General features: G+C 39.8%; 1 long non-coding RNA gene across 1 annotated transcript; it reads left to right on the forward strand.

Moving 5' to 3' along the window:
- The first annotated feature begins 5,476 nt into the window (after positions 1-5,476).
- LOC134730095 (uncharacterized) lies at positions 5,477-22,803 on the forward strand. Its single transcript, XR_010111751.1, has 3 exons — positions 5,477-5,680; positions 7,942-8,044; positions 22,386-22,803. It is a non-coding gene; the product is annotated as an uncharacterized LOC134730095 (long non-coding RNA).
- Positions 22,804-23,514: the final 711 nt, after the last annotated feature.

The following is a 23,514-nucleotide window of genomic DNA, read 5'->3' on the forward strand; positions in this document are numbered from 1 at the left end:
GTTTCTCCAGCAGCCGGCTGCCCATGGCCCTGAGCCTGTCACACCATGCTTGCTACCTCACGCTGCTTGTGTTTGAAAAACCCATCCCCGAGATGGCGCTGCTGGATGTGAGTGCTGAAAAGGGGGCAGCACCTTTGTCCTGGGGGATTAGGAGCTGACCAGATTCCTCCTGACTCCCTCCCAGAACAAGTGGGGCAGGTGCTGCAATTAATGATGCCTCCCAGAAGATGTGTTTGCACTGGCTGAGCAAATATACGATGCAGAAACCTAAATGAAGACACGTGAATGGGGTGTGTGGACATCAGTTAGCAGCTGGGAAACAGGTGCCTCTCAGGCCTCTCATGCTCCAGCAAGTGTGGAATATAACTGTGCGCATGAGTGTAGACATCTGGCGTGTATACATTTAACTGCTCCTTTTGCTCCCACTATCCCCAGGTCCAACCTGGCTTAAAGTCCAGGTTTTAAGTAAAAAAATAGGAGGCTTTTTGCCACACAGCTCCGTGAGAGGCTTAGGTGAAAGCATCACTGGAGTCTAAGAGATTGAGGCTACAGTGACCCATGATTCAGCCACTGCACTGACAGAGTGAGACCTGCGTGCGCCCTTCTACAGAGGATAGTTCTGGGGCCTTTGGGGATCCCTACAGTCCCGGGCCCTCCTTGTCCCCTGCTGCCTGTGCTCCTTCCCTTGCCTGCTGTCAGAGCCTAACATGGAGGAGGAGGTTGCTGCCCTGTGAGCCTGAGGGAGCTGTGTCTGACTGGAGCTTCTGTCTGGGGTTTTGCGAAGAGCTACCTATGAATATGGTCTGTCCAGGTACCTTGTTTCAAAGGAAGTGAGCATGAGCTAGCAAGTGTAGCCACCCCACAGCTGATAAACAACTTTGTCTTGTTTTTAAAAGATCAATCCTCATTTCACATTGGAATAAAGTAATTGAAACCTGCTACCGCAGCCTCACCCATGTGTTCTGTAACCCAGACTCATTTGGTTTTGAGGGCTGTTGTCAAAAATGTTATCAAAAAGTTATGCGTAAATTAGATCAAATGTAAAATTATGCTTATAATGTCACTTGAGTGGGAGGTAAGTGGGTAGAGTCACAGGAAATCTGTTGGGGTTTAAACCCCTGCTACTTACCAAGCTCATGAGAGTGTGGTACAGGTGACCATCACCTGACATGGGTGGCAGAAGGGAAAAGTCCGGCGTGATGGCCAGGTACAGGAGAGGAGCCAGGCTTTGGCGCCAGGCCCTGCATATGCTGGGCCTGTTATATCACTGAACATCTAGCTGCTCGGGAACCGGCTCTTTTCACATCATTTGAGGTAAGAGGATGGAGGAGCACTTTCCAGAAGTCACACTGCACTGGAAGAATAGAGGAGAGTCTACAATTCGCCATCCTACTGTAGGTTTTAGATTGAGCTGGACTGTCTTGGATAGCTAATGAGATGGGAGGAAGACAGTCCCCCAGGTGCACCTGACAACCAGAGCCTATGAAGTTAGGGGGGTTGTGTAGGGGTGGCCTGTCCCTATGAGAGGAGGAGCTTAAAGCTACTAAAGCTGGTGGCTGCTGCTCTGCCATCCCTCTACAGAGCAGGCAGGTCCTCAGCTGCATGTACAGCAGTACATCTTTTGGAGTGTTAGACAGTCCTCTATGTCTTAGAAATCTTGAAAAGAAAAACAAATCTCAGTTTTAACGTTTATTAGTTTCTCTGAGCCAATTGGGAAAAAAGATGTCCTTCACCTCAAAGGTTTAAGTGACACCGAAGGGTAGCCACCAGTGTCTCGGCCACTGAAGCCTCATGCATGCTCCCACTACCAGTTTGATTTGCAGCCCCATAGTTGTGTTGAACTAAATATTCTTTCCTCTGGCCTTGTCCAGTGAACACGGTTCACATGGCTAACACCACTTCTTGAGATGTGAGCACCATGCAAAGCTGAGAACGGATTGGGTTTTGTGACCATTGTGCCTCCTCCTCACCTGAGAGGCCCATTTTACCTGGTTGATTCATTAAGTGTATTAGGGCTGTCAGTCGTCTTTGGGCAACTCATATGACAAGTGGCTGTTGATTCATAAAGAAAATGAAGGCTTTAGATGTGAAACCCTCGTTTTCTCTTGTTCTTCTCTTAGGTGAAAGATTTTATTTTTTTCAAAAGGCTACATACTGGTATCTCAGCAGGTGGAATGTGAGAACGGGCATTTGTTAGGCTATGGTTTCAGTGTGGATGGGCAATTCTTCAAGATGGAAAACCAAGTCTCACTGAGGTGCTGGAGCCATACTCACCTTTCTCCACATCCCCCACCATGGGCTTTCACTTTTCTCCTGTGCTTGAATTTTTTTCACATACAAATTCTTTATACACACACACACACACAGACAGACACACATGCATGTCTCTCTCTGTCAATGCAGTGGCTGAATCATGGGTCACTGCAGCTTAAAACTCTTAAGCTCCAGTAATGCTTCACCTCAGCCTCTCAAGTAGCTGGGACTACAGGCATGCAAAGCTACGCCCAGACAATTTTTAAATTTTTTTCTTGAGACTGAGCCTACTTATGTTGCCCAGGCTCGTCTTGAACTCCTGGGATCAAGCGATCATCCCACCTTGGCCACCCAAAGTGTTTAGATTACAGGTGTGAGCTACCACTCTCAGCAAAAATATATTTTAAAGAACCGTTACAATCAAATTATGACTTATGATTGTGCCACTGCCCTCCAGCCTGGACACCAGAGCAAGACCTTGTATCCAAAAACTAAGCAAAACTAAACAAGAACAAAAAAAAAACCTTATTAACAAATTAAAGTTTCAAGATTGTGTCATCTGTGTCCTTCCCTGCCCTCCAAGCTATCAATGTTAAATATAATGGTTATTGAGAAAATGGTTAGATATTATTAAGAAATTTCTATATATCCTCCAGCTGAGAATAGGTATTCTGATGTGGCCCAAATATTTTCTCACCGCTACCTTCAGGGTCTGAACTAGCAAGTCAGGACACCTGCAGAGGACAGTTGGCCATTTTCAAATAGAAAGAGAAATACCCCCGTTCATGAGAGTAATCCAGTGATTTTCAAAAAGACAAGTCAGACTGACATGCAGCACAGTCAGGGCACGATTACCCTGGAAAAATCACTTCACACAGAATGGTTGAGGAGACTTTCTAATATGAGCAAATTTGGGCAACATAATCCTTGCTTATTTATTTCCGGTGCCCGCTGCCTGCCTGATTCCTAATGGCCACACCACAGTGTGGTCAGCAGTGGGGTGCAGCATTGTGAGAGAGGGGCTCAAGGATGGGATGAAGGTCTTTACTGCGTTATCAAAATGCAGGTTAAAAAGTTGCTAAAAAGATGTCCAAATGTTCTAATTCCTACCGTTAAATAGCTGCTAAGATGCATTATACAACAGACCCAGGCAAGGGAAGGAGCATGTGCATTTCAAGTCTCAGCTCACTTCTTAATTAGCTGTGATACTCCAGGCATGTGACCCCAACTATACGACCCTGTTTGCCTGTCAACCCAAAACAATCCTAAGCAAAAACAACAAAGCTTGAGGCATCCTGCTACCAGACTTCAAACTATACTACAAGGCTACAGTAACCAAAACAGCACAGTACTCATACCAAAACAGATATATAGACCAATGGAACAGAACAGAGGCCTCAGAAATAACATTGCACATCTACAACCATCTGATCTCCGACAAACCTGACAAAAACAAGCAATGGAGAAATATTTCCTACTTAACAAATGGTGCTGAAAGAACTGGCTAGACACATTCAGAAAATAGAAACTGTACCCCTTCCTTACACCTTGTACAAACATTATCTCAAGAGGATTAAAGTCTTAAGTGTAAAACACCAAACAATAAAAACCCTAGAAGAAAACCTAGGCAATACCATTCAGGACATAGGCATGAGCAAAGACTTCATGAATAAAATACCAAACGCGATCACAACAAAAGCTAAAATTGACAAATGAGATCTCATTAAACTAACGAGCTTCTGCACAGCAAAAGAAGCTACCATCAGAGTGACAAGGCAACCTACAGAATGACAGAAAACTTTTGCAATCTATCCATGTGTCAGAGGTCTAATATCCAGAATCTACAAGGAACTTAAATTCACACATGCACAAACAAAAAACATCAAAAAGTGAGCAAAAAATATGAACAGACTCTTCTCAAAAGAAGACATTTGGCTGGCCGTGGTTGATCAAGCCTGTAATCCCAGCACTTTCAGCCATGGAGGCAGGTGGACCATGAGGCCAAGTGTTCAAGACTAGCCTGGGCAACATAGTGAAACCACGTCTCTACTAAAAACACAAAAAATTAGCAGGGTGTGTCGGCGGGTGGCCTGCAATTCCAGCTTCTTGGGAGGCTAAGGCAGGAGAATCACTTGAACCTGGGTGGCAGATGTTGCAGTTAGCCGAGAAGCTACCACTGCACTCCAGCCTGGGTGACAGAGCAAGACTCCGTCTTAAAAAAAATAAATAAATAAAATAAATAAAAAGAAAAGGAAGAAGAAGAAGAAGAGGAAGAGGACCTTCATACGGTCAACAAACACACAAAAAGAAAAAAGCTCATCATCACTGGAGATTAGAGAAATGCAAATCAAAATCACCATGGGATACCATCTCACACCATATGGAATGGCAGTTATTAAAAAGTCAGGAAACAACAGATGCTGGTGAGGCTGTGGAGAAATAGAAACGCTTTTACACTGCTGGTGGGAGTGTAAATTAGTTCAACCATTATGGAAGACAGTGTGGTGATTCCTCAAGGATCTAGAACCAGAAATACCATTTGACCCAGCAATCTCATTACTGAGTATATACCCAAAGGAATATGAATCATTCTAGTGTAAAGACACATGCACTCATATGTCTATTGCAGCACTGTTTACAATAGCAAAGACTTGGAACCAACCCTAATGCCCATCATTGATAGACTGGAAAAAGAAAACGTGGCACATATACACCATGAAATAATAAGCAGCCATAAAAAGAATGAGTTCATGTCCTTTGCAGGGACGTGAATGACGCTGGAAACCATTATCCTCAACAAACTAACACGGGAACAGGAAACGAAACACCATATGTTCTAACTCATATGTGGCAGTTGAACAACGAGAACACATGGACACCGGGAACAAAATATCTCACACTGGGGCCTGTTAGGGGATTGAGATCAAGGGGAGGGAGAAAATTAGGACAAATACCTAATGCATGTGGGGCTTAAAATCTAGATGGCAGGTTGATAGGTGCAGCAAACCACCATGGCATATGTAAAAGTATGTAACAAACCTGCACGTTCTGCACATGTATTCCTGAACTTAAAGTAAAACAAACTAACAAAAATACACTAAGGCTGAGGGGGAGTGGGGGTAGCGGCAGGAGTCAGGCGGGGGTGGGTGAGTCCTGGAATTTTATCCAATCAGTGACACTGATGTGGGAACCTCCCAATCAGGCGCGCAGTTGGAGAGGACAGGAAAGGAGGGCGTGGCTTCCGGCGTTTGGCGGGATCTTTTTCTCCTGCTGGCGCTGGCACAGGAGCTTGGGATCCGTCTCCTCTTTAGACTCCTCCACCTTGGGAGCCCCGGGCTACTCTCTCACAGCCCCTGTTGCCCTGTGATCTGTAGGTCCTTGGGGACGCACAGTTAAGATGCCAGGACATCCTGGAAGCTGGGAAATGGTGAGTATACGGGGTTAAGCATCCCGAAAGGGGAGAGCAGGCTGTGAAACCGGCAGGACCGGCCTCCCCACGGTTAGCTCCGAGTCTCCCGCAGCTTGGCCCTCAGTCCCCTGTGGCTGCAAGATGGCCGCTGGGCCAGCCCCGAGGCACCCACGTCCCGCCCGGCCCATCCGGTCCTGTCCCTGGGCAGCGCCCTGCTCTGCGCCCACAGCCATGAGTATTAACCAGATTGTTCAGGGATGCCACGTGGGTCATCAGGGGAAAACCGCGACTGGGTGTTTGCGTGGGAGGAGCTGCGGCCCCTGGGGTCCACAGTCTCTCTTGTTAAAAATTAACGGGAGTCTATGTTAAAAGTTTCATCAGTTTATCTGAACAAACAGTGATTGGTGAAATGGAAAGCACCCAGCCATGATTTCTGATCCACCCGAGGGGCATAAAGGAAAGGCTTTTATAAGATGCATGAGAAAGCAGCCCAAATTCAAGAATTGGTTACAGTTATGTAGTCACTTTATTTGAACTATCCAGATGGAAATGTCCTGGTTACATATTCAGAGGTTAATTGCATGTTTGTCATTGTTTAAACCTGCCTTTTGTTTCAGGCTAAGATAATGGTTTATAGGAAATGTATTTGAGTTAGGTTTTAGATTTTTTTTTTTTTTTAACCTATGAACACAGGGCACTAGAGCCACTTTAGTCTAATTTTCTGCTCTTTAATTATGTTAACACTCCAGAGGAGAACTGGTTTTCTCCTGTGTTTTTTTAATGTATGGCAATTGGAACCTCTAATCGACCACCCTGTTTTTCAGCCTAACTCAGGCTTGCAGTAAAATTATCAGTTCCCACTTTCTTTGCTGCATTCTCAAATGCAACACGAGACCAGCTTTCCCTTGCCCATTTACAATGCTATTAGCTATTTGTCCTTTATTACACATTTCATTAAAGTTTTCTATTATTGCATTTCTTTCTACTTCTCCCTACATTTCTGCCCATATTTGCTTTTTATATTTAGAAGCCTCCCTTTTGGGTGCGTAAATTTATACAGCTATATTCTCTTGAGAAATTAACCTCTATTATTATTGTATGCTAAACTCATTTCATGCTTGTGAGAGACATTGCTAGAAAGTCTATTTTGTCTAATTTAAGCATAACTGCCATTGCAATCCTTTGGTTATTATTTGCATGGAATATCATTTTCTATCCTTTCACTTTTATACTATGCTCTTTATTCATAATTGAGTCTCCTGTAAGCAGCATATCACGAGGTTTAAAATACATTTATCCATTCTGTCTCTTTTAGTCTCTTTTGGCTGCTGCAACATAATATCAGAGACTGGTAACTAATAAAAAATAGAATTGTATGAGACTCAGGATTCTGGAGGCTGGGAAGGCAAAACAACATGAAAATGGTATCTGTTGAAGGTCTAGTTGCTGGATAATAACATGGCCAAAGATGTGAGGGAGAGAGAGCTTTCTTTTTTCAATTTATAACAGAACCATTCTTGTTAAAATTAGCCCATTCCCATAATAAGAACATTAATCCATTCATGAGGGCAGAGTGCTTATAGCTTAATTAATTTTTAAAGTTTCCACCTCTTAATTATATCACATTGGCTATTAAATTTTATCCTAAATTTTGGAGATGACATTCAGTCTACAGCAGTATCTGTTTAGTAGATAATTTAATCTTTTTATTTGTAAGGTAGTGAGGTAAGCAGTTACTATTGTAAATTTGTAGTTTTCTGTCCATTTTAAGTTTGCTTCTTTTTTTTCTGGTTCTGTCTTTCCTGTGGTATTGTTAATTTTTGTTGAGACAAAGTTATGCTTTCTTGCTCAGACTGAAGTGCAGTGGCATATCACAGCTCACTGTAGCCTCAACCTCCTGGGCTCAAGCAATCCTCCCACCTTAGCCACCCAAGTACCTTGGACTACAGACACGTACCACAACACCCAAGGAGCTTATGATTCTTCCACATTGGCCTCCCAAAGTGTTGGAATTATAAGCAGGAGCCACCGTATCCAATGTGTAATTTTTGTTGTTTGTGTATGCTTTAATTACTTTCTCTTTTTCTTTACTGCGGTTTTTTTTTTTCCTAGTGGTTATCATGAGACTTAGGTAAAACATCTTGTATTTTAATAGTCTAGTTTAGGATGATAACAATTTAGAGTATTCTGAATTTCAGTGTGTATTTACCATTTTAGTGACATTTATACTTTAGTATTTTTCATATTGTTAGTTAGCCTTTCATCATATCAATGTGAAGATTTCTTCCAGACCATGGCTGGAGAAGGAAAGAAGGTGTGTTTTGCCTGATTCAGGGACTATAGAGAGAACCAAGTTCTGCAGGCCTGTCACTTAAGTCTCAGGTGAGTATGAATTCTCTTGTGTTTTCCGCAGACTGTTGCAGTGTCAGGACCAAGGTCAAATGAGTTATAGCCAAGTCTACAGTAAGATGTGGCAGTACTCTGTTTTGAAGCTGGGACCATGATTGGCAAGCTTGCCACTTGGTCAAGTGCTTACCCTCTAAAGATGTCTCCCTTGGTCTTTGTCTCCAGCTGGGTGTCACAAACTCTGAACTGGATTCCAAGGCTTTCATGAATGTACTTATGTTTGCTGTGGCAGCTGCATTATGTTGTGAGGGATGTGCATGCAGAACCTCCCATTCTATCTTCTTGCTTATGTTACTGTCCTTTATGTTTCACTTTCTCAAATGAATGTCAAGCTGGTGATTTTTAGATTCAAAAATTCTAAAATAAATTGCTCAAATTTACACATTATGTAAGCTATTAATAAAATTTCTTGCAGGTGCTACATATTTATTAAAATTTTTGGTTGTAATTTTAAGGTCACTGCAGGCAGAAAGGAATAATTAACATTTATATTCTTTTTTTTAGTCTGTGTCTAAATGATGGTATATTTTAATTCCAGATATTTACTTTATACTTCAGTAATGCTCATCGTATTTTGCAAAATTTATGTTGTTCTTTTATTTGGAAATATAAGGCTTTTTTAGCTCCTGAAAGCTACAGTATGGTCATATAATTTTATTATATTTTGTGGTAGGAAGAGCAGCAACATATTGAGAACATAAGAAAATTATCCTGTATTTTTAATGATTATTTATTAAATTCTTCTCATTAGAGCCTAATATTAATGATTGTAATGTATTTTCTGTGTAGTTTTACTGCAATTTATTAAATTCCAATGACTTAAAATGTCTGCTTTTCATGAGTGCACAAAGTTGAATGCTGTAGATACCTAAAGAGTCATTTTTTGGCCGGGTGTGGTGGCTCATGCCTGTATTCCCAGCACTTTGGGAGGCCAAGGCGGGTAGACCACGAGGTCAGGAGATCGAGGCCATCATGACTAACATGGTGAAACCCCGTCTCTACTAAATAGACAAAAAATTAGCCGGGCATAGTGGCAGGCACCTGTATTCCTAGCTACTCGGGAGGCTGAGGCAGGAGAATGGAGTGAACCCAGTGGGCAGAGTTTGCCATGAGCTGAGATCACGCCACTGCACTCCAGCCTGGGTGACAGGGCAAGACTCTGTCTCAAAAAAAAAAAAGTTATTTTTTATTGTAAATCTATGTTGTATTCAGGATTTTATGCGTTAAAATCTCTCTTCTTATTTTCAATTCCGTGTTATTGAGCTTCTTTTCTGGGGGGTTATGTTTTCTTAGATCAGTAAATTGTATTTTTGCTTTTAAAGCTTGATATCATGAGTTGAATGATAATTTTTAGCTCGATACACTTTATCTCAATGTGATGTTTAATATAGGTGTAAATTAACTGTGTTTGTTGCTTATAGATATATCTGTATGTTTTTCACCTGTGTAAGTATGACATCTTTTTTCCTTGTTTTTTTGTTTTGTTTTGTTTTGTTTTTCTCAGTTTCAGATAGGCTTTTTTTTAAAGAGAATTTTAAAACAGAGTCAAAAGAACAGAAATCAGTTATTTGTCCTCTTGCAGGGCAGGGAGACAACTTCCTTCCCCACAGGTTTGAGGCTATGGCTAAGTGGTGAGTCTTGGGGAGATGCAGAAAGGATCCATCCCAGACACTTGGCTGGACTTAAGTAAGCATAGCCTTTGGGCTACAAGACCTGATGTCTTGGGTACTGGTCTGGACATAAGTCCCCATCTTCCCAGCAATGTCATCTTTTGTCTGCAACAACTGGCTGGAGAAATATTTCAGAAAGATGTGTGTCTGGAACACCCAAAGGCATACCTTTCCTTTCTCCTTGGCATAGGCCTTGCAGCACTGAGGAAAGACCAGGTTTGCAATGGAGCATTCAATAGTCTTCATCCCTATGGAGCTCAGGGGCTCATAGGGTGACAGGAGAGGCGACAAAGCTAACTTGGGAAGAGTCTTTGTCCTTTAGCTTCTCCCCCACTGAAACACTATATATTGGGGCCACAGTTCATGGCAAAACACGCATGCTCTTTCTCTCACACCCACATCTCGGGAACCCAACACCTTGATGGCAGGTAGCTCTGAGTATCCTTGGTCTGGCATTCACCCACTGGGCATCTAAGGTGTCCTAAAGCTCTTTTCAATCACTTTTCACTCTTTCCAGGCCTATGTGGATAAGTGTTCCAGCCTTCACTCTTTCAGGCTGATCATAAAGGCACAGTGTGGGAAAATGCCCTACTGCGATGGTCATTGCTGGGAAGCAGGGAAGGCTAAGGGCCCACTGCTGCCCAAGGCTAGTGCAGACATCCTCTGCTCACTCATCTCCTTAAAGATTGATATCAGGTGCAGCAGCTGCTGTCTGGAATGTTATCAAACCAGGACTGCACAGGCACTGCATTCTCTGGGTGGAAGATGTAAAAAGCAGGCGAGTTGTCCAGGATGAGAGTTTTCCTCAGGTCCCTCCCCAGATGGCTGAGGTACTTGACATAGCAGTCCTGGTGGAACAAACACGACTCATGGGACAGGCAGCCCCAGACTATCCCACACCATTCCATCACGCCCATCACAGGATCTGCATACTTGTTCAGGCTGGAATGAAGAGAGCAATGAAGAAAACACATTTAAACACTTCCTCCATTCATATCAGGAACTCATCCTTATAAGGCCTCATGAGCACATGGATCTGGGGCGTGGTCCCCTCAATCTCTACAGGCACTAGGCAGTCAGCATTGCTGATTGTCTTAAAGGAGCTATGCACAAGGGTTTCTTCCAGGTCAGTGACCATACAGATCGTTCCTTGATTTTTCTCTGTCACCTGTGGGAGCAGGCAGGTTCCTGGGATCTGATAAAACTTTTGCTGGATACCCTGGAGCTGATCCGACACAGCAGTGGTTTTGACTTCCTCCTTTTGTGTGGAGAGCTCAGCGGGGGAACTTGACTGGCCAACATGCTGGGTGCAAGAACAGCAGAAAGGGGACTTTTAAGATGTGACAAACATGAGGCCTCTTCGGAGAGCACTTTGTAAACCAGGCCTTGCTTGGTAAAGACCAGGGCATCTTCCTTCCATGCCTGGGTGATGATGGAGACTTGTTCCATCTAACAATCCTGAGGGCTGGGCTGGCTGGGTGGGAAGACTGGCGGGCATGCTGGCTGGGCTGGGCTCAGGGGAATGGGCTGGGGCCTGATTCAGTTCCCGAGAGTCTGACCTCTACAGCTGTTCACTTTCCCTCTCTCCTTTCCATCACTAGCCGGGAAGGGAGGCGGCTTGTAGGGAGGGTAGATGGCCTTGGCAGCGGCTCCCCAGGGTGCCCCCTGCCTTGATTCCCCCAGCGGGAGCTTCAAGATCCTCAGTTTGGGTCTAACATAAAGAATCCACCAGATACGCATTTTTTTTCAACTTTTATTTTAAGTTCAGGGGTCTATATGTGATAAACTTTTTTTTTCAACTTTTAAATTTAGGGGTCCATGTGCAGCATATGCAGGTCTCTTACATACATAAATGTGTGCCACTGTGGTTTACTGCACAGATCATCTCATAACCCAGGTAGTAAGCCCAGCATCTGCAGCTATTCTTCCTGATGCTCTCCTTCCCCTCCCCCATGCCATGAAACAGGTGTCTAGTGTGTGTTGTTCTTCCTGTTGTGTCCATGTGTTCTCATTGATCTGCTTCGACTAATAAGTTAGAATAGTAATAGGTGGTGTTTGGTTTTCTGTTCCTGCATTAGTTTGCTGGAAGTAATGGCTTCAAACTCCAACCGTGTCCCTGAAAGAGACATCACCTCATTACATTTTATGGCTTCATAGTGTTCCATGGGGTGTGTGTACCACATTTTCTTTATCCAGTGTATCATTGATGGGCATGTAGATTGATTACGTGACATTGCTATTGTTAATAGTGCTGCAATGAACATATGTATACATGTATTTTTAAAATAGAATTATTTATATTCCTTTGGGTGTATACCTAGTAATGATATTGCTGGGTCAAATGGTATTTCTGCTTCTAGGTCTTTGAGGAATCTCCACACTCTCTTCCCCAATTCTTGAAATAATTTACACTCCCACCAACAGTGTAAAAGTGTTCCCTTTTCTCCACAACCTCGCCATCTTTTTTTTTTTTTTACTTTTTATTAATAGCCATTATAATTGGTGTGAGATGGTATCTCATTGTGGTTTTGATTTGTATTTATCCAGTTATCAGTGATGTTGAGCTTTTCATGTTTGTTGGGCACATGTATGTCTTCTTTAGAGATATGTCTGTTCATGTTCTTTGACCCCTTTTTAATGGGGTTGTTTTTTTTCTCTTGTAAATTTTGTTAAATTCCTCGTAGATTCTGGATATTAGACATTTTTCAGACGGATAGGTTGCAAAATTTTTCTCCCATTCTCTAGGTTGTCTGCTCTGATGATAGTTTCTTTGGCTCTGCAGAAGCTCTTTAGTTTAATTAGACCCCATTAGTCAATTTTTGCTTTTTTTGCTATTGCTTTTGGCCTTTCTGTCATAAAATCTTTGCTCATGCCTATATCCTTAATGGTATTATCTGGATTTTTTCTTCTAAGGTTTTTATAGTTTTGGGTTGTACATTTAAGTCTTTAATCCATCTTGAGTTAATTTTTGTCTATGGTGTTAGGAAGGGTTCCAATTTTAATTCTCTGCATATGGCTAGCCAATTCTCCTAGAACCATTTATTGACTAGGGAGACATTTCCCTAATTCCTTGTTTTTGTTGACTTTGTCAAAGATCAGGTTGTTGTAGGTTTTTGGCTTTATTTTTAGGTTCTCTATTTTGTTTCATTTGTCTATGTGTCTGTTTCTATACTTGTACCATGCTGTTTTTGTTACTGTACTCTTCTAGTATAGTTTGAAGTTAGGTAGAGTGACACTTCCAGCTTTTTTTTTTTTTTTTTTTCTTAAGGTTGGCTTGGCTATTTGGGCTCTTTTTTGCTTCCATATGAATTTTAAAAGTTTTTATTTTTCTAATTCTCTGAAGAATGTCAGTAGTTCAATGGGAATAGCATTGAATCTATAAATTACTTAGGGCAATATACTCTTATTCTTGATACTGATTCTTCCACTGCATGAGCATGGAATGTTTCTCCATCTGTTTTGTGTCCACTCTGATTTCTCTCAGCAGTTGTTGGTAGTTCTCCTGGAAGATGTCCTTCATTTTCTTTCTTAGCTGCATTCCTAAGTATTTTTTTCTCTTTGTAGCAAATGTGAATGAAAGTTCATTCATGATTTGTCTCTCTGCTTGCCTGTTGTTTGTGTATGGGAATGCTAGCTAGTTTCGCACATTGATTTTATATCCTGAGATTTTGCTACTGTTGCTTATCACCTTAAGAAGCTTTGGGGCTGAGACGATGAGGTTTTCTAGATATAGGATCTGGTCATCTGCAAACAAAGATAATTTGACTTCCTCTCTTTCTATTAGAATACTCTTTATTTCTCCCTCTGGCCTGATTTTCCTGGCCAAGGCTTCTGATACTATGTTGAATGGGAGTGGTGAGAGACGGCATCCTTTTCTTGTGCCAGTTTCCAGGGGGAATGTTTCCAGCTTTTGCACATTCAGTATGATATTGGCTGTGGGTTTGTTGTATATGGCTCTTATTATTTTGAGGTATGTTTCTTCACTTCCTAGTTTATTGAGAATTTTAAACGTGAAAGAATGCTGAATATTATTGGATGCTTTTTCTGCATTTATTGAGATAATCATGTGGTTTTTTGTATTTAGTTCTTCTTATGTGATGAGTCACATTTATTGATTTGCATATGTTGAACCAACCTTGCATCCTGCCTGGGGACAAAGCCAACTCCATTGTGGTGGATGCACTTTTTAATGTGCTGCTGGATTTGGTTTGCCAGTATTTTATTGAGGATGTTTGCACAGTGTTCATCAAAGACATTGGCATGATGTTTTGTTGTTGTTGTTGTAGTATCTATGTTAGGTTTTGGTATCTGGATGATGCTGGCCTGATAGTATGAGTTAGAGAGAACTTCTTTGTCTTCAATTTTTTTTGGATAGTTTTAGGAGAAAAGGTACCAACTCCTCTTCATACCTCTGGTCAAATTCAGCTTGCTTGGTAGGCTAGTTATTACTGCCTCAATTTCAGAACACTTTATTGATCTATTCAGGATTCAGTCTTGCAGAGGGTTTATTTTGCAAGGAAATTGTCTATTTCTTCTAGATTTTCTGGTTTATGTGCATACAGGTGTTTATAGTGTTCTCTGACGGTTGTTCGTATTTCCATGGGATCAGTGATATCTCCCTTATTATTTCTATTTGTGTTTGGTTCTCCTTTCTTTTCTTATTTATTTGCCTAGCTAGTGTTCCATCTAGTTTATTAATTTTTTTTCGTAAAAACGGCTCCTGGATTGGTTGACTTTATTTTTGGAAGAGTTTTCAGTGTCTCTGTCTCCTTCAGCTCTACTCTGATCTTGGTTATTTCTTGTTTTCTGCTAGCTTTCTTGTTCATTTTCACTTGGTTTTCTAGTTCTTTTAATCAAGATGTTAGGCTGTTAACTTTAAATCTTTCTAGTTTCTCTCTCTCTTTTTTTTTTTTTCTTGTGGCAGAGTCTCACTCTGTCACCCAGGCTGGAGTACAGTGGCATGATTTCCGCTCACTGCAACCTCCACTTCTCAGTTTTAAGTGATTTCTGCTGTCTCAGCCTCCTGAGTAGCTGGGATTACTGATATGCATCACCAAACCCAACTAACTTTTGTATTTTTTTTGTTGAGGTGGGGTTTTGCTGTTGGCCAGGCTGGTCTTGAACATCTGCCCTTAAGCGATCTGCCTGCCCCAGCCTCCCAAAGTGCTGGAATTACAGGCATGAGCCACCACGCCCAGCCCTTTCTAGCTTTTTGATGTAGACATTAGTGCTATAAATTTCCCTCTTTTCTTGGTTTCCAATGATTATTTTATACTATCTTGGTGAGTAGTGAGGGAAATAATCTTAAATTCACAATCAACATATAGTTTAAATCCATATAATTGTGTGAGAAGAGCCCTTTGTTATTTGAAGGTGATGTTTGAAAGATTTTCTAACTGTGCCTTTTAGTTAGTCTTAAATTTCTAATTGTAGTTAAAAACATGCCATTGTCATTTCTAATATTTTAAGTATATGGTTTAGAAGTGGTAAGTATAGTTTTATTGTTTTGCAATAGGTTTTAGATAATTTTTGTCTTACAAAAGTAAAAGTGAATACTCATTACTTGTGAAAGAAGTTAGTTAGCTTGCCTTAGGTAGATAGCAAGAGAAGAGTCCCTGGAAAGTCCCTGGTCAGTGCCTCATCCCTGCATAACATATAAAGAAGCCTGGAAAAAATCAAGCTGCAGACACTAACAAGGGAACTAGCACATGGTGTTGTGCTTGGAGACATGCCCGTGGCTGCACAGATAGAAAAACCTCTGGCCCATTTGGATAAAAATTTGTACAAAACTCCAGCTTACTCAGATAAAGGAACAAGAACGACCTAGCATAGAAATGCCTTTGTTTGGCCAGGCACGGTGGATCATGCCTGTAATCCCAGCAATTTGGGAGGTAGAGGTGGGCGGATCACCTGAGGTCGGGAGTTCGAGACCAGCATGACCAAGGCGGACAAACCTTGTCTTTTCTAAAAATACAAAATTAGCCAGGCATGGTGCTGCATGCCTGTAATCCCAGCTACTTGGGAGGCTGAGGCAGGAGAATTGCTTGAACCCAGGAAACGGAGGTTGCTGTGAGCCGAGATCGCACCATTGCACTCCAGCCTGGGCAAAAAGAGCAAAACTGCAACTCAAAAAAAAAAAAAAAAGAAAAAGAAAGTACATCTCAAAAAAAAAAAAAAAAAGAAAGACAAGAAAAAGAAAAAAAGAAATGCCTTTGTCTTTGTGCAGTCAGTGGGCTCCCAGGAAAAAGTTTCTTCTCTTTTTGTGGGCATGGGCACAGTAGGCTCGGGTACGTTCCTGTCGATGCTCTCCTTTATTTGGACTGTGTAAGTCTGACCTGTATGAATAATTACTTCAGTCCCTGATTGCTCCCACGCCAAGCTTTCACCTTAGCTTCTGATAAGTCCTGGGCCAAGCTAAGCAGCTTCTGTCAATCATCCCTTCAGCTCCTTATTGTTCCCGGGCCAAAGTCCTGGGCCAAGTTGAGCCACACGTTTTTCAAGACAGCCTGTGAACTAGGCACATTCCCTTCCTTTCCCAATCCATAAAAACCCTGGACCCCAGCGTCGCAGAGGGCACCCCTTTCAGACACCTATCTCTGCTGGCAAAGAGCTTTCTTCTCTTGCTTATCAAACTTTCACTCCAACCTCACCTTTGTGTTCATGCTCCTTAATCTCCTTAGAGGTAGAACAAAGAACTCTGGGTGTTATCTCAGACTACGAGGGACTGTTACATCTTGGTGCACTGCTGAGACTACAACACTTGGTTTCTTTGAGTTTGACTAAATATTTTACGTTAAGTGTAATTATACAGTTTTCCTTTTGACTGTCTTATTTTACTTAACAGAATGTTTTCAAGATTTGTCTTATTGTAGTACTTTTCAAGATTTCCTTATTTTTAAGGCTGAATGCTATCCCAGTGAATATACAAGCCCTGTTTTTTGAATCTACTCATCCTTAAAGGTACATTTGCTTCGAGGTAGCATGTTTGTGAGTAATACTACAATGTACATAAATGTGCATATATCTATTCCATGTTCTGCTTTGCCTGTTTGGGATTTTTTCATACACTGATTCAGTTGTATGTGTATTCCCTTGCTTTTGTTGTCTGATCCGTTGATGTTACATCCCCCAAATTATTGCCGAGACCAATTGTCATGAAGCTTCACCCTTCTCTATTCTGCCAGGAATTTTACAGCTATAGGTTTTACATTGTAATCTTCATTCATTTTTAAAAATTGACACATGTAGTTGTGCATATTTTGGGGAAATAATTATATATATATATGTTGTATAACAATAAAAATCAGAGTACTTAGTATATTTGTTGCCTCATGCATGTTTTATTTTTGTGGTGAGAATATTCAAAAACTTCTTCTCTAGCTATTTTATCTTTATGTATTAATTTTTTTTAGAAACAGGATCTTGCCCTAACACCCAGACTGGAGTGCAGTGGTGCAATCCGAGCTCACTGTAACCTCAAACAATCTTCTAACCTTAGTTTCCCAATTAGCTGAGACCACAGGAAGCTGCCACTATGCCTGGCTAATGTTTTAATTTTTCATAGAGATGGGGTCGCACTATGTTGTCCAGGCTAATCTTGAACTTCTGGCTTCAAGTAATTCTCCTGCCTCAGTCTCCCAAAATGTATGGATTGTAAGAATGTGCCAACACAACTGGTCTCTTTTAGCTATTTTGTAATATGAGATAACTTTTCATTAATTATTTTTATCCTACTGTGTAATAAAAAACAAAAACTTATTTCTCCTATCTAATCATAACACAATACTTGTGAAGCAGACTTTTCCCATCCTCCCGCTTCAGTCTCTGGTAACCCCTGTTGTACCCTTTGCTGATATCAACCCTTTTTTTCAGGTTCCTCAAATGAGTGAGATAATAAGATCATAAAGTGTTTTTCTATGTGGCTTATTTTACTTAACATGGTATGCTTAAGGTTCATCCATGCTCTTTTAACTGACAGAATTTTATCCTTTCTTATGGCTGAATAGGATTTCACTGTGTATATATAGTGCATTTTCCTTATCCATTTATCTGTTGCTGTACATTTGAATTGATTCCATATGTAAGCTATTATAAATAGTTCCATAACGAACATGGGAATGCAAACATCTTTTTGACAAAGTGATATCCTTTTTTTTTTGGATATACACACAGAAGTAAAATTGCGGGATCATATAATAGATATATTTTTAATTTCTTTCAGAAACCTCCATACTATTTTCTATAATGGCCATACTAATTTACAAGTCCACCAACAAGGTATACATTCACTCTTTTTTATATCCTCATTAGTACTTGTTTTATTTTTTATTTATTTATTTATTTACTTTTACTATAGCCATTCCAATGGGAATGAGGTGGTACCTCATTGTGGCTTGGATTTGCATTTCCTTGGTGATTACTACTGTAGAACATCTTTTTATGTTCCAGTTAGCCATTTTTGTATCTCTTTTTGACAAACATCTGTTAAGGTCTTTTGCATTTTTTAAATTAGATTATAAGTGTATTTCATTTTGAGATTTTAATGTTTCTTATATATTCTGAATATTAACCTTTTGTCACATGTATAGCCTGAAAACATTTTCTTTCATCGCCTAAGCTGTCTCTTCAATCTTTTAGTTGTTTTTTAATATGAAAAAGCATTTTAGTTTGACATAATGTTGTTTGCTTATTCTTGATTTTGTTGCCTATGTTTTGAAATCTTATTTAAATATTCCTTTCACCATCCAATGTTATAAAGCATTTTTTAATGTTTTTCTCTAATAGTTTCATAATTGATGGCATTACATTTAAGTCTTTAGTTTTAGTTGATTTTCAAATATGGCAAGGCACAAGTCTAGTATTATTTTTCTGAATGTAAATATTTAAATGGCCCTGCACCATTTATTGAAGAGATTAGCTTTTCTCTAAAGTGTGTTCTTGGCAATTTTGTTGACAATCAGTTGGCTTTAGGTGCATAAATTAACTTCTGGGCTTATTGGGCACATTAGTCTATGAGTTTGTTTTCATGCCAGTACAGTGCTGTTTTGGTTACTGTAGCTTTATAGGAAGTTTTGAAGTTTGATAAAGTGATGCCTTTAGCTTTGCTTATTTTGCTCAATGTTGCTTTGTTTATTCAGAGTTTTTTGTGGATCCATATAAATTTAAATTATTTTTTATTTCTGTGAAAAAATGTCATTGGTATTTTGATAAAAATCACATTAAGTCTGTAGATCACTTTGGGTAGCTATATTAACAGTATTCTTCCAGTGTATAAACACAATATTTTTTCCTTTATTCAATTGTATTTTATATTTTTTATCCATGTTTTGTCGTTTTCAGAGTAGAGAGCTTTTACCTTTTTAGTTTTTTTTTGCTAGGTGTATTAGTCGGGCTTCCCTAGAGAGATCACAAGATCCCACAATAGGTTGTCTGCAAGTTTGAGGAGCAAGGAGAGGCGGTCCACGTCCCAAAGCTGAAGAACGTGGAGTCTGGTGTTTGACGGCTGGAAGCGTCCAGCACAGGAGAAAGATGTAGGCTGGGAGCTTAGGCCAGTCTCTGTTTTTCACGCTTTTCTGCCTGCTTTATATTCACTGGCAGCTGATTAGATGGTGCTCACCTGATTTAAGAGTGGATCTCCCTTTCCCAGCCCACTGACTCAAATGTTAATATCGTTCGTCAACACTCTCACAGACACACCCAGGATCAATGCTTTCTATCCTCCAATCCAATCAATTTGACACCCGGTATTAGCCATCATATTAAGTATTTTCATTTTTGTAGCTTTTGCTTATGCAGAAGAAGAATTGGATGAAACTCAGCATTCATTATGATGAAAACTCTCAACAAGTTAGGAATAGAAGATATGTGTCTTAACACAATAAAGGCCATTTATGACAAAGCAATGCTATCATTATACTGAATAAGGAAAGGCTGAAATCTTTCTCTCTGAGATCTGGAACAAGACATATCATCCAAACTTTCAGGCCTCTTATTCAAAATAGTACTGGAAGTCCTAGCCAAGGAAATTAGGCAAGAGGAAGAAATAAAAGTCATACTAATTGGAAAGGATGAAGTCAAATGGTCTCTTATTGTGGACAAAATTATCTTATATGTGAAAAACTCTAAACATTACACCAAAAACTATTAGAACTACTAAACAAATTCAGTAAAATTGCAGAAAATCAACAAATTAGTAGCTTTCTGTATGATGATAGCAAACTGTCTGAAAAATAAAATTTTAAATTCCATTTTAATAGCTACCAAAATTAGTTATTTTGAGTTTATTTCTTTATTTGAGGTGGAGACTTTCTCTATCACCAGGCTGGAGCGCAGTGGCGTGACCTTGGCTCACTGAAACTCTTGCCTCCCGGGTTCCAGAGATTCTCCTGCATCAGCCGCCCGAGTGTCTGGAACTACAGGCATGTGCCACCACCGCCAACTAATTTTTCTTTGTATTTTTAGTAGAGACGTGGTTTCCCCATGTTGGCCAGGATGGTCTTGATATCCTGACCTTGTGATTCACTTGTCTCAGCCTCCCAAAGTGCTGGGATTACAGGTGTAAGCCACTGCACCTGGCCTTGAGTTTATGTTTTTATCTGGTGCAAGGTAAGGTCTAACTGTGTTATTTTTTCCTTGTAAATTTTTATTATTCCCAATACTGTTTGTTGAAGAGACTGTTCTTTCCTTATTGTGAATTCTTGTAACACATCTTAAAAATATGTTTACTATACCCATGAGGACTTATGTCTGGACTCTCTCATCTGTTTCATCATTCATTTGTCTTTATGTCAGTATCAAACTGTTTTGATTACTATATGTTTGTAGTATGTTTTGAAATTAGAAAGTATGATGCCTCTGTCTTTATATTTTTTTCCCTATATTTTTTGGCTGTTTGTGATCACTTGAAATTCCATAAAAATTGTAGAACATTTTAAAACTTCCACAAAAATTTTCTTTCATATTTTGATAGAAAGTATATTGAATCAGCTGAGGGTCATGGCTCATGCCTGTAATCCCAGCACTTTGGGAGGCTGAGGAAGGTGGATCACCTGAGGTCAGGAGTTCGAGACGAGCCATGGAGAAACCCCATCTCTACTAAAAATACAAAATTAGCCAGGTGTGGTGGCACATGCCTGTAATCCCAGCTACTCAGGAGGCTGAGGCAGGAGAACTGCTTGAACCCAGGAGGTGGAGGTTACAGTGAACTGAGATCACACCATTACACTCCACCCTGGGCAACAGGAGCAAAACTCCGTCTCAAAATAAAAAGACAGAAAAGAAAAGAAAGAACATGGAATCCGTAGACCACTTTCGGTAGTAGTGACATGTTAACAATATTAAGTCTATAACCTCTAGAACAAGAGTGTGTTTGAGAATTTGTTGTTTAATTTTTACTTATTCTTTGACATGCTAGTGTTTTTAACTTCTTGTTTTATTGTATCATAGTTAGCAATAATTTGTGTAATTCCATCTGCTTAAATTTGCTAAGATGTGTTTTTTAACTTAACAGGTGGTCTATCTGGAATATTGTGGCATGTGTGATTAAAAGTATTGCGTATTCTACTGTTGAGTGGAGAGATATAAATGTGATTGTTAGGTCTAATTGTTCTATTGTGTTGTTGAAATCCTCTGTTTACTTATTCATCTTATGTTTGTTTTTTAATTTACGTTACTAAAAGTCAGATATAAAAGTCATCTACTGTTATCATGTGCTGGCTACTTCATGTTTCAATTCTGTAAAATGTTGCTTCATATTTTGGGAACTGTGATGTAAGGCACATACGTTACTGTTGCTTTTATTGTTGTATGTTGTTTTATTGTTGCTTTTATTGATGTATGTTGTTTTATTGTTGTTGCTTTTATTGTTGTTTTTATTGTCCTTTTTTTCTTCTCTCTTGAGGAAGTTTTTGATATAATATATATTCAGTCTACCATGACAGTATTTGATTTTGCATTTAATTTTTTTTTTATTCTTTCATGTACAGGTTATGCTTGTTCCAGGTCATAATTTGGTCATTTGTAGGAAGCAGAGAGTTGAATCTTGTTTCATGAATTTGTTTAGTGAAAGTATGTTTTTGATTGACATAATTTATGTATATATAAAATCATTACTAAAAGGGAATGATTTCCTATGACTTCCTATTGAATTTTGTTTCTTTTTTGTTTTAGGTCCTGTAGCTTTTTTTTTTTTTTTCTTTTTTTTTTTTGAGACGGAGTTTCGCTCTGTCGCCCAGGCTGGAGTGGAGTGGTGCGATCATGGATCACTGCAAGCTCCGCCTCCCGAGTTCATGCCATTCTCCTGCCTCATATTCCCCAGCAGCTGGGAATACAGGCGCCCGCCACCATGCCCGGCTATTTTTTTTTTTTTTTTAAGTAGATACGGGGTTTCACCGTGTTAGCCAGGATGGTCTCAATCTCCTGACCTCGTTGATCCACCCACCTCGGCCTCCCAAATTGCTAGGATTACAGGCGTGAGCCATCGCTCCTGGCTGGTCCTGTAGCTATTTTGTTCCTGTTTTTCTCTCTTGTTCTCTTTCTTATTGGTTTTTGCAGTGACATGTTTTAATTCTTTTCTCACTACTCTCTGTGTGTGTGTGTCTTTGTGTGTGTGTACTAAAGGTATTTCCTTTTTTTTTTTTTTTTGACAGGGTCTTTCTCTGTCGTCCAGGCTGGAGGGCAGTGGCACAATCTCTGCTTATTGCAAGCTCTGCCTCTCAGGCTCAACTCAAACAATCCTCCCACCACAGCCTTCTGAGTACCTGGGACCACAGATGTGCACCACTACTCCTGGCTAATATTTGTTATTTTTCATAGAGACAGGGTTTTGCCATGTTGCCCAGACTAGTCTCAAAATCCTAAATACTATAGGTATTTTCTTTGTTGTTACTATAAATATTACCAAAAATAACTACTATAGCTAGCATGTAAAACTCTGCCTCTTTATGGCTCCGTATGTGTTTTATTGATGTTGCGAATTACATCATTTTGTATTGTGAATCTATTGGCAAAGTTATATAGTCATTTTTAAGTCTTTGTTATCTCAAATACATAACAGAATTAAAAGTATTCTGTGCATCTTCATTATAATAACAAAGAATATTGTAATTGTGCACATAATTATCTATTAGAAAACGTTATATTTTACATAATTCTGTGTTGCTCTCATCATTATTTTATTTTTCAATGTGAATGACAAGCATTTTTTAAGACAGGCCTAGTGTGTATAAATTTATAGTTTCCGTTGATCTTGAATAATCTTTATTTTTATTTTTTAATTCATTTGAAATGATAGTTTCGGCAGACTTAGTGTTCTTGGTTGGTACTTAACATTTTTTCAGCACTTTGAGTATGTCATCCTACAACCTCTTGCCTGTATGCTTTTTGCTGAGACATCTGCAGGTCATCCTATAGGGGTAACATTGTACATGCTAAGCCACTTTTTTCTTGCTGACTTCAAGATTCTTGGTGTTTTAACTTTTGAATCTCTGATTATAATGTGTCTTGTCATGGGTCTCCCTGTGTTGCTACTAGTTAGAGTTGGTAAAATTTCATTAAATTTTAGGCCATTTTCTCCCTCAAATTTTGAGAGTTCTCAGCCACTGTTTGTTTCTTGAAATAACTTTGCTGCTCTCTTTTCTCTCTTTTAATTTTAGAATTCCCATTATAAGTATATTGGCCATCTTAATGGTATCCCATAAGTCCCTTAGGCTCTCTTAATTTTTTAAATTATTTTTAGCCTCCTAACCCTATAATTTCAAATGACTTCTTATCAATCTT

This window comes from Pan paniscus, chromosome 23, assembly GCF_029289425.2.
Source record: "Pan paniscus chromosome 23, NHGRI_mPanPan1-v2.0_pri, whole genome shotgun sequence".
Lineage (NCBI taxonomy): Eukaryota > Metazoa > Chordata > Mammalia > Primates > Hominidae > Pan > Pan paniscus.